Raw genomic sequence first — 12,630 nt, 5'->3', positions numbered from 1 at the left:
TGGCAACTTTGTATGAACTTATTCACTAAAGAAGTGATATCTCCGAGACGTGGAGTTATCAGCTGCAGCTGTAAACGTACGTGGCCTAGGAAAGGACAGACAATCTCCTGAGAACGACAGCTGTAAATGTACGTGGCCTAGGAAAGGACAGGCAATCTCCTGAGAACGACAGCTGTAAACGCACGTGGCCTAGGAAAGGACAGACAATCTCCTGAGAACGACAGCTGTAAACGCACGTGGCCTAGGAAAGGACAGACAATCTCCTGAGAACGACAGCTGTAAACGTACGTGGCCTAGGAAAGGACAGACAATCTCCTGAGAACGACAGCTGTAAACGTACGTGGCCTAGGAAAGGACAGACAATCTCCTGAGAACGACAGCTGTAAACGTACGTGGCCTAGGAAAGGACAGAGAATCTCCTGAGAACGACAGCTGTAAACGTACGCGGCCTAGGAAAGGACAGACAATCTCCTGAGAACGACAGCTGTAAACGCACGTGGCCTAGGAAAGGACAGACAATCTCCTGAGAACGACAGCTGTAAACGCACGTGGCCTAGGAAAGGACAGACAATCTCCTGAGAACGACAGCTGTAAACGCACGTGGCCTAGGAAAGGACAGACAATCTCCTGAGAACGACAGCTGTAAACGCACGTGGCCTAGGAAAGGACAGACAATCTCCTGAGAACGACAGCTGTAAACGCACGTGGCCTGGGAAAGGACAGACAATCTCCTGAGAACGACAGCTGTAAACGCACGTGGCCTGGGAAAGGACAGACAATCTCCTGAGAACGACAGCTGTAAACGTACGTGGCCTAGGAAAGGACAGACAATCTCCTGAGAACGACAGCTGTAAACGCACGTGGCCTAGGAAAGGACAGACAATCTCCTGAGAACGACAGCTGTAAACGCACGTGGCCTAGGAAAGGACAGACAATCTCCTGAGAACGACAGCTGTAAACGCACGTGGCCTAGGAAAGGACAGACAATCTCCTGAGAACGACAGCTGTAAACGCACGTGGCCTAGGAAAGGACAGACAATCTCCTGAGAACGACAGCTGTAAACGCACGTGGCCTAGGAAAGGACAGACAATCTCCTGAGAACGACAGCTGTAAACGTACGTGGCCTAGGAAAGGACAGACAATCTCCTGAGAACGACAGGGTACTGTAACGTGTCCGCTCTACAACACTATGACCAGAAAGATTCTTCAATGGACAATGGTGATCTCTGCTGGGCAAACCAGTCTTCCATCTTTGACCCATCTATCGAAGCGCAGCTGCGAGTAAATATATATCATTCATTTTCCTTATCCGAATGGACGGTTATTTGTTTCTGGTGTCCTTTGACAGCTCTTTGGTCTTGGCCATAGTGGAGTTCGGAGTGTGACTGTTTGAGGTTGTGGACAGGTGTCTTTTATACTGATAAGTTCAAACAGGTGCCATTAATACAGGTAACAAGTGCAGGACAGAGGAGCCTCTTGAAGTTACAGGTCTGTGAGAGCCAGAAATCTTGCTTGTTTGTAGGTGACCAAATAATTATTTTCCACCATCATTTGCAAATAAATTCATAAAAAATCCTACAATTAGATTTTCTGGATTTTTTTCTTCTCATTTTGTCTGTCATAGTTGAAGTGTACCTATGATGAAAATTACAGACCTCTCTCATCTTTTTAAGTGGGAGAACATGCACAATTGGTGTCAGACTAAATACTTTTTGGCCCCACTGTATATCTTTATGATTCTGGGGTCAATTACCTTATGTCAAGCCATAGAAATGTGATAAGCATGATGAGTTTGCCGTTTGTGAGAATAAGGATGTGTATTCCGTCAAGACACAAGGAGCGTACCTGAGTTGTATGGCTAAGCATGAATAGTCAATGAAAATGGTGAAAAACATCTCCTGCTGCATTCCCTTTAAAGTGAGATGAGAAAATTATGGTTAATATATTTGGATAATATTTTATCCATTTTTGTCCGATTTAATACTGTAAAACAAAATATTGCGATGTTGACGCATGGTTAATTTTCATAAATTTCGTACCGATAGTATTAATTATCCAAACATGAAATGATGGCTGATAGAACATTTGTTGAAATAAACGAGCATCACAAACCAGAAACATTGAAATAAGACAGATAGATATTGTGCACTTCTCGCCAGCTGTTACTTCTGTCCCAAGGCTGTGATACTCCCGCCCCGTCGGCATGTTGGGGTAGTTCTGCTGTCTGCCTATATAACTCATCTACCTTAGGAATGGAACTACAGTTGCTAATGAATGGTAGATGACATATATAAGTTGATTCTCATAAAACATGGTGTGTCTAGCTCTATCGATCTCTGAGTAATTAGGAAAAAAACTAAACGTGTTACTTTCATCCCGGTTCTCCCGTACTTGTAAATTCGTATGAGTGGTAGTAGCCATAAACTTACATTTTTGATAGGCTAACGTTACTTGATGAAGACGTGCTATTAGCAAGTCTGTACTTTTGTCTTGAAGCTAAAATGTAATGTGTGTAGACTACAGACAAGAAAATAAACCCTTCATTGTCTGCACATGTTTGTAAATTGTTGCATTATTCAAGAGCATAATGTGGTTTGGTTCCATTTTACAAATGTGTAATATGGTTAAGATGAAAAGTCGCTTGAATAATTGAAGAATGCTCGGTAGTGGCTATACTGGGATATTTCATTGGAATATTTACAGTAAATGTCCATTGCCAAGCGCTGAACCCTACCGAACCCTATGTTGCTGATGTGAATTGAAAAGTTAATTTACATATATTATGTAAATTAAAATGTCACTGTGCTGCCTCCTTCAACTTTACTCATGAAGAAAATGCCCTTAGCTGTTGAGTCTGAGCAATGTACAGGTTGGTTTGCCACAATCCTGCATCTAATGTGGATCTTCCCGGAGATCATACTGATTGTAATCTTTATCTACTCTACCTGGGTCTAATCCCTACCCCTTTTCAATTGGCAATGTAGTCCATCTGGATAGTCTATGTCCACTTTCTGCAGACTTTCTAGGACTGCTCTGTCGTACTGAGGTGTCTGGAAAGTCATTGACAAGGTATCCTGATGAAGACCATGTCGGTTGAAATGTTGTAGTGTCACAAAGGCTTGAATAAAAGGTGACATTCAATGTCTTTTCAAGGTCTCTGTTTGAATCAGTTGCAAAGTGAGGTTAAGACATATGACATATGGTTGAATTTTTCTATCCTGTTTCTATAGACCTCTGTTGTGTAGGTGTACTGTTACTACCTCGCTTTCCAACCAAGATGCATAAATAAAGGAGCCAATTAGGAACAGGAAAAACAGGGTTCATCGATAGGGTTTCCTGGCAGTGTTGCTTCCTCAACTTCTATCCTCTTTTCACCTATCTACTGTCCTCCTTCCCCGAAAGACGAAGAACAGTCAATTACTTCTCTTCCTGCCGTCTCATCTCCTCTACTGATGCCCCTATACAGTAGGCTCCTTTCATCCTCTGATAATTTTTCACCCGACTGCTATCCTCTAGCTAGACCTCCCTTTCCTCTCTTTTCCTGTCCATTTCTGCCAACTATTCACTTCCCTTCAGACAGACAGTGGAGAAAGTCAACAGGCTCCAGCGCATCAGTAAGCCCTTCTGTATCAGATGTCACCAATGGCGTACCACACAGCTCCCAAGGCGGGGGAGCCCACGGGTTCTGCGGGGTTGGCTCATTGCTTATTATATAACAAATCACTTCAAAAAGTAGGTTACCTGCGCATGTTCGTCCACTCCAAAAATCATTCCAGCATCATTTAGGGTGGACTCATGTATCATTCAGACAGTCTGATACCCCCCTGGCCCCCCTATTATTCGCACTCTGTATAGTGACATTTTTTTAGAGCCTGTGAGGGGATTTCTGACCACTCTCTCCTCTTTGTCTGGAACTGGGAATTAGATGCATCTCATTCCCCTCCTAAATAAAACCCCCAACCCCCTTTGGTCCTAGACCGGTCATTTCTGGTGATGATGGCGGTAGTTCCAGAGAATGAGAGCTACAGTTTACGTGAAGAGGGATTTTGAGATGTGAGCTTGTTTGTTTATGTAACTTTCCCTAGATTACCCTGCTACACATGCCTTAATTTACTGTAAAGCCTCCAGCCCTGCTCAATATGCCTTAGTTAGCCCTGTTTATCCACCCCCCCATACATGCGGTGACCAAACCTGGCTTAAGTGGTGCATCTAGAGACAAAACCTCTCTCATCACTCAATGCTTAGGTTTACCTCCACTGTACTCACATCCTACCATACCCTTGTCTGTACATTATTCCTTGAATCTATTCTTCCATGCCCAGAAACCTGCCCCCTTTACTCTCTGTTCCGAATGCACTAGACAACCAGTTATTTTAGCCTTTAGCTGTACTCTTATTCTACTCCTCCTCTGTTTCTCTGGTGATGTAGATGTTAACCCAGAACCTGCAACCCCATGCACCACTTCCATTCCCCAGGCACTCTCATTTGTTGACTTCTGTAACCGTAAAAGCCTTGGTTTCCTGCATGTTAACATTAGAAGCCTCCTCTCTAAGTTTGTTTTATTCACTGCTTTAGCACACTCCGGCCAAACCCAGATGTCCTAGCCGTGTCTGAATCCTGGCTTAGGAAGCCCACCAAAACCCTAAAATGTCCATCCCTAACTATAACATGTTCTTTCAAGATAGCACTGCCAAAGGGGACAGAGTTGCAATCTACTGCAGAGATGACCTGCAGAGATCTGTCATGCTTTCCAGGTTCTTGCCCAAACAATTCGAGCTTCTACTTTTAAAAATCCACCTTTCCAGAAACAAGACTCTCTCACTGTTGCCGCTTGTTATAGACCCCCCTCAGCCCCCAGCTGTGCCCTGGACACCATATGTGAATTGATCGCCCCCCATTTATCTTCAGAGTTCGTTCTGTTAGGTGACCTAACACCCCAGACATGCTTAACACCCCGGCCATCCTACAATCTAAGCCAGATACCCTCAATCTCACACAAATTATCATGGAACCTTCCGGGTACAACCCTAAATCCAAAAATATAGGCACCCTCTTAGAAATCACCCTGACCAACTTGCCCTCTAAATACAAGTCTGCTGTCTTCAACCAGGATCTCAGCGATCACTGCCTCATTGCCTGCATGCGTAATGGGTCAGAGGTCAAACGACCACCCCTAATCACTGTCAAACGCCCCCTAAAACACTTCAGCGAGCAGGCCTTTCTAACCGACCTGGCCCGAGTATCCTGGAAGGATATTGACCTCATCCCATCAATAGAGGATGCCTGGTTGCTCTTCAAAAGTGCTTTCCTCTCCATCTTAAATAAGCATGCCCCATTCAAAAAATGTAGAACTACGAACAGATATAGCCTTTGGTTCAACCCAGACATGACTGCCCTTGACCAGCACAAACATCCTGTGGCGTTCTGCATTAGCATCGAATAGCCCCCGCGATATGCAACTCTTCAGGGAAGTTAGGAACCAATATACTCAGTCAGAAAAGCTACGGCTAGCTATTTCAAACAGACATTTCCTTCCTGTCGCATTAATTTCAAAAGGTTTTGGGAAACTAAGAGAATAAGAGCACCTCCTCCCAGCTGCCCACTGCACTGATGATAGGACACACTGTCACCACTGAAAATCTACGATAATCGATCATTTCAAGAAGCATTTTTCCAATGCTGGCCTGCTTCCCACCTGGCTACCCCTACCCCGGCAAACACCTCAGCATCCCATGCAGCAACTTGCCCATTTCCTCAATGAGTCAGCGCAAAATGCAGCACAAATGCAGTATCAATGATCGATTTCTTAAGTCTTTTCACTCTAATCACTATTATCTTGAACTTTGTTACTAATATGACATTTTCATCAAGCTCCTGATTTTTAATACTCTCCAGATAAGATTTTAATTCAACTGGGTCCCACATCATCAAAACAAACCATGTTGCTCAAAGTGATTAGCCTAAAATTAGAATATTTTGAGGCCCTCCAACAATGCCCTGGCAATTAGTCTGAGAGCCCGTTGTCATGGTTATGAGCAATAATGAAGTGTGGCTGTGTGGTTTGAAATAGGCCAAACACAGCCAAGCCTCTCCCTGAGAACCACTCCTATACTACTCAATGAACAGCATTTCTCAAAACACAAGGAGACAAGGGGTGATTCTTGAGGCCACTTGTTGTACACAGTTAGAGGTACAAGCGTCAGTTGAAGAGTAAGCACTAGGGTTCCATGCAAACCAATGCCACGGAGAGTCAAAAACCAGAGGCACGGTGGATTTGTGATAAGAGAACACAATGTTTCATAACTGTGGGAAATAGCATTTGTGTCTTGTTGATTATCATACATATTTGGGAATGAATTTATTAAATGCAGAATAGTAAATAGTAAAGCAACTGCATTTGTCGATACATGTAAAAAAAATATGCAAACTTTTTCTGTTGGCAGTTCTGATTAAATGACTTAAGAAAGGTGTTTTGGGGAAATAAGACTCGCTTCCTTCAATAAATCTGTCCATGCAACCTGTTGCTTTCACAGCAAAGGGGATTTGATGGCTGCCCACAACAATTGGCAAGTGGCGCACTTGTTCCTCTGTAAGGGATTACACCCCGTAGTACCTTATAGCCCTGCTGAACCTTCCCTTCACATTCAAAATGTTCTACCAAATTTTTAAAAAGGCACTACAGAATATCATTTTTGCATTATGATTCATCACACCCGTCCCGTAACATGTCGATCACTTGCAATGAGAGGCTTACCCCATTTGAACATCATCATTGTCAGCAGCAACATTTTGAGATTTAAATTAACCTTCCCAAACTCCATGGTGAAACAAGTGACCCGTGACTTAAATATATACACTGTATATATATTCACTTCAGAAGCACCCGTATTGGCATCCTGGAGTTAGCGAGTCCCTTGGTGTTGCCCTGCTCTGCTGTTGGTATGCTACAGGATGCCCATGCTTTGTCTGTAAGAGAGATATATGAGAAATATATGGATGAGCAACGTCAGAGCGGCATAGGCTAAGATGCAATAGATAGTATAAAATACAGTATATACAAATGGGGTGGCAGGTAGCCTAGTAACCGGGGTGGCAGGTAGCCTAGTAACCGAAAGGTTGCAAGATCGAATCCCTGACTTCCCACTGGGTTATCACCGTGAATGGCATCACCGACTCCAGCAGCGGATGTGGAGGCGGGTGTCCTGCACTTCCTCAACGAGGTAGGGGCAGAGGTTGCTATCGCCGAGAGTTTCTTGGGCTGCCTGGGCGCCATGCGAGTCGCTGGGGTCTATCTACCATTCGTGGATGCCCAACACTCGCTGCAGCCTGCCCGCTTCCACAGAACAGGCGACAAGGATATCCAAACGGATTGTTGATGTATGCCATTCGGACCCCTGCCGGAACGGAGCTTCGTGCAAGGATCTCTTTAACAAGTTTGACTGCGTATGCAAGCCGGGTTGGGAGAGAGAGCAGTGTGAGGTGGACACAGATGAGTGCGCCCTGCATCAACGGCATCTGCACTGATGCGTTGGCAGGTTTCAAGTGCGCATGTGACCCAGGGTTCGGGGGTGATACCTGCGAGGAGGACCTGAATAAGTGCGAGGAACACAGCTGTGAAAACGGGGGCACCTGTGTGGATGGGGTGAACAACTATATCTGTGAGTGCACAGATGACTTTGCCGGCCCACTCTGCCAGTGAGCAGCCTCCCTCTTCATGCCAACCAATTAGTGTAACAGTAAGTGGTCAGGGACCATTGTCACGTGGAATAATAGATTCTCAGATCATTTGTATCTAGCTAGCACATATTTAGGTTTTATACCAAGTTTTATATTGAGTTGCTTAACCTTTCAAATCAAATACAGCATACCTAATTGAAGTGACAAACAGATATTATAAATATAAGTTGCATGATTCAATATTTTTTGATGAACAGGAACCCTTCACTCGAACACCTATTGTGGACATTGGGGAGTTTAAGGCTTTGAGTCACCATTGTGAAGAGGGTGTAATTCTGAACATGTGAACAGGTGGACGTACCTACCTGCCATTGATGTGCGAAGAGGGTGTTCAGTGTGAAAATGGAATCTGCCATGACGGGCTGTGGGGGGCCAACTGTTTCTGTGTGCCCGGTTTTTAAATTTATATGCATAAAATAACACAGCTGTTTACAAATCAGCCATTAGTGTACCACAGTTTGGGAAACACTGCTTGGTATGGTACTGTAGGGATGGATACCAGAATAGATATATAATTATTGTCACCTTTGATAAAGATTAGCAAAAAATACTATAAAATAAATAATACAAATACTGAGCTATATTGTATGCTCAAAATAATGGGGAAATCATATTTTATACTAATACAATTGCTTAGATAAAGACATACATTTTTTATATTTTTTTACCCAATTTAGTGGGATCCAATTGGTAGTTAGTCTTGTCTCATCGCTGCAGCTCCCGTACGGACTCGGGAGAGGCGAAGGTCGAGAGCCGTGTGTCCTCCGAAACCCAACCAAGCCGCACTGCTTCTTGACACAATGCCCACTTAACCCGGAAGCCAGCCGCACCAATGTGTCGGAGGAAATGCTGTACACCTGGCGACCTTGTCAGTGTGCACTGCGCCCGGCCCGCCACAGGAGTCGCTAGTGCTCGATGGAACAAGGACATCCCTGCCGGCCAAACCCTTCCCTTAACCCGGACGAGCTGGGCCAATTGTGTGCCGCTCCATGGGTCTCCTGGTCGCGTCCGGGTGTGACAGAGCCTGGACTCTAACCCAAAATATCTAGTGGCACAGCTAGCACTAACAAAATCTAAAAAAAATGGTGGTCAAAATGATTGCTACCCTTTCCTTGTGAGGATAACAACACTGAAACTTTTTCTAAAACATTTTATGAGGTTGGAGAACACATTGAGAGTGAATCCTAGACCCTTCCTCCATACAGAATCTTTCCAGATCCTTGATATCCTTTGTCTGCTCTTATGTTCCCGTACATGGAAATGGTTTCCATGGTTTGGTTTTCTTTAAACAGCCACTAAAAACTTCAGCTAACTTTAGTCTCTGCTATCAAATAATATATACCCCACAATGCACTGCCCTCTTCAATTCAAACCATCCTTTTTCAATGGGGTTCAAGTCTGGAGACTGAGATGGCCATAGAAAAATATTGATTTCTTTGCGGATTTTGATTAGTGCTTGCGGTTATTGTCTTGCTAGATGATTTTCATGTCATGTCATCTGACCATAGCACCGTCAAGAGTTGGACAATCGACATTGGTACTTTCAGCACAGACGAATGATATCAAGGATCTGGGAAGATTCTGTATGGAGGAATGGTCTAAGATCCCTCCCAACGTGTTCACCAATCTCATAAAACATTTTAGAAAAAGGTTCAGTGCCATTATCATTGAAAGGTGAGGTATTGAAAGGCATTGGAAATTATGACCCCCTACTTTTTGAGAGAAGAAAAGTATTACTTGTTAAACAATATCTCGTTCTCTGAGCAATTGTATTAGAATAAAATAATTTCCCATCAATATACAAAAAGGTATTTGAAAAATGTATTTTATATAGTAATTTTCACAACTTTTTATCAAGGGTGTCAATCATTTCAGACCCCATTGTATATCATGCTTGTTCTGTCTGTTTAAAATGTCCTCATTGTGTTTTCCTCCTCAGGCGTGAAACAGAGTTAAATGAGTATGAGTCTAACCCCTGTCGGAATGGTGGATCCTGTATCGATCGACTCAATAGGTTCTGGTGTGTGTGCCTACCTGGCTACAGCGGCCCATTCTGCCATACAAAAGTATGAACTATTGACTTCTTCATTCTTCTCCTCCTCTTCCAAGTCATTTTGCATTCATCGTCTATGTATACACAATAAAAAAATATTTAATTATTAGTAAACATTAGTAAACAACAAATATTATTGTCTTTCCAATGCATTTATAGTTATTCATTCAAATCTCTGGATTTATATTGGTTTATTCATGGAGACTATTAAGACATGTAATGTATATTTTTAGCATTATGGTAATTTTAGAATTAGTCACTCATCACTGACATTTCTCCCTTGGTTCCTTGCTTGCTTCCTCCTTGCAGAAACAGCCCCAGAAAGAGCGGGTGCCGTGGCTGGTGATAGCCATTCCCCTGGTGTGCCTTGGTGCTCTGCTAGCAGTCATCGCCTCACCTTGATGGTGTTCACAGCCCGCAAGAAGCGTCAGTCAGGGGGATCCTACAGCCCCAGCGCTCAGGAGGTGGCTGGGGCGCGCCTGGAAATGGACAGCATGCTTAACGTCCCCACTGAGGGGCAACTCATCTGATCAGTCTAGATCTGATCCAAGAACTGTGCTCGGGACATTTGGCTAGGCTGCGTCAGGCAAAAATCTGCAAAAGCACATCTGAGAGCACAGCACTGCTGGCATGTGCGCAAGACTCACTGAGACAATAGACTCTATAGTCGTCTAGCTCGCTGGAGGGAGACACAGGGGAGACGACATGAGCTGCTGCCCCCTGCTGGATGGATATGTTACTGGCCCAGTGGTGCCGTATTTTTGTGTTTTGTTTGCCCTAATCTTATGTGTGAGTAGTTTGGAGGATCTTGGGGAGGGAGTAGAGGTTGGAGTAGCGGGGGTGGGCAGTGCGGGGTGGTTGGTAAAGAATTGAGTTGGATGTCTGAAGGAACATCCCGGTTGGTGGTGGGGGCGTTCCAAAGTCATTGAAAGACTGGGCGGGAAGTCAAAGGTCCAAGGACAACCTTTGGTCTCCGATAGACAGGGGAAGCTCCAGTGTAACACCGGCATATGCCATTCGTTCGAGCGTTGAAGATGGACTGGATGGACTTTTCTTTTTTAAGAAATACATGAACAGTGGGCACCCACTTCCCCCACCCTTACACTTTTTGGTTCATGTTTTGATAAACATTTTTACTCTAAGTAGGGCAACAATCTTAAAGGGGAGGTTCAGTATTTTCCAGTCTATGGTTCAAGAGAAACTGTAATCCATGGTTTGGTTTTCTTTAAACAGCCACTACAAACTTCAGCTAACTTTAGTCTCTGCTAGCAAACAATATACCCCACGATGCACTGCCTGGTAAGGGACATGTTTTCCCCCCCAAAACTCTGCTCCTAAGACTCATGTATCCTCAATATGTGAAGTCGCTCTGCACTCAAGGTTACAACCGGTGCAGAAATGGCAGAGTAAGCATTTTGGAGAATAAATGAAGCCTTACGAGAAATCGTTCTGTCGCACTCTACAATCCCAATCACCAACTTTGGTTGTTTGATTTTAATTTAGCGTTTGATTATAGGTTGACATTTTAAGTACCTCACAGAGAGAGCTCTTCCACCCAATTTTGGTTAGACTTCTTAACGCGGCTCACTTTTGTTTCCAAACAGAGGATAAGACAACCGTGTATATGAGCAGCTAGATAACTTGATGAAAGATGGGATGGAAGTTTCTGATTTAGAATACATTTTTCTTATGGCACTCAAACTGGTGTTGTAGATATCTGCGATAAAGCCTGAGATGGTACAGTAAATTCATCTGTCCTTATTTGGAGTTTGGCTTAAAATGGTTCCTTTCACCAAAATATAGGGTACTGTATGTGACTGGAAATGACAAAAGTAAGTCAAACTCCACTATGCCTTTCTCTTGTCCCATTCTCAAACATTGTCATACTCGGACTTTGACTGTCTCGTATGAAACATGTTTCCGTCACTGTTTCTTAATGCAAACATCAAATCTCAGCAAGACCAATTGAAGAATAACAGGCATGAGTTCCATCAAATCTCTAGAGAAAAGCAATGTGATACAAATATGAACTGTAAACAAAAAATACTACTGTACATATTTCTTTGTTCTTTTAACTACTGAGTGAAAGCTAAAGATTTGTGTTTCATTGTTCACACGTGAATGTGAATTGATATGACTCGTTATTTGCTGGGTTGTTAGATATCTGCATTAGTTTACATTGTTATGGCATTCGAGCCTCAATGACGCTGGCCATTTCAAATATTGATACTGTTCATAGGTTTCGCATTAAAAGCATTCAAAATATCCAAAAAGACAGCACTGTAGAGGATTCTACACAAATATAACCTTGTTTTTATTAAACTGTAAAAATTTGTCATGTGTAGATTCTTGTAATAAAACACTGAAGGGCAATCTGAGTCAACACATTTTAGTCGATGGGTCACTCAAGTGTCACTTCAACTTAACGAGGACTTTTGAAGTTAGTTAGCGTTAGCCTAGCTTAGCTTTTAGCATCAGCCTAGCTTTGCTGAACTTAGTAAACCTGTCATTTTGTTGGTTCAGATTTGCGAAGGAAATGCCACCCGTACAGTATAAACTCAAGAATATACTGTAGATGGCATACCTGAATATCTGGGTCTTGCCGCTCTTCTGATATGAACACATGCCAACAGGATCTGCGTGGGGTGAGAATGGTCCAAGAGACACTATGCTAGACTGTTTCACAAAGGGTCTTTAGAAGAGCCATTACCCCCAGAATAGTTACACTTGTCCTGGACTTCAGGGACGAGTGATTAATGACCACACCACAGTGCAAATCCAAAAAGAGTGAGAGACAGAAACATGGCTCGAGAGAAGGGAGAGAGAGAGAGCCCATTTC

The 12,630-nt window shown here is 43.4% G+C and overlaps 1 long non-coding RNA gene across 1 annotated transcript in view; it reads left to right on the top strand.

Annotated features, from left to right (window-relative positions):
* Positions 1 to 12,145, top strand: part of LOC115147120 (uncharacterized) — a 42,527-nt gene extending 30,382 nt beyond the window's left edge. Inside the window, exons 3-4 of the long non-coding RNA XR_003866276.2 lie at positions 9,678 to 9,804; positions 10,101 to 12,145. This is a non-coding gene — a long non-coding RNA (uncharacterized LOC115147120). The remainder of the gene's footprint in view (positions 1 to 9,677; positions 9,805 to 10,100) is intronic.
* Positions 12,146 to 12,630: the final 485 nt, after the last annotated feature.

This window comes from Oncorhynchus nerka, linkage group LG19 (genome assembly GCF_034236695.1).
Source record: "Oncorhynchus nerka isolate Pitt River linkage group LG19, Oner_Uvic_2.0, whole genome shotgun sequence".
Classification (NCBI taxonomy): Eukaryota; Metazoa; Chordata; class Actinopteri; order Salmoniformes; family Salmonidae; genus Oncorhynchus; species Oncorhynchus nerka.
The sequence above is the reverse complement of the archived record's forward strand: the minus strand, read 5'-3'. Positions and strand labels throughout refer to the sequence as shown.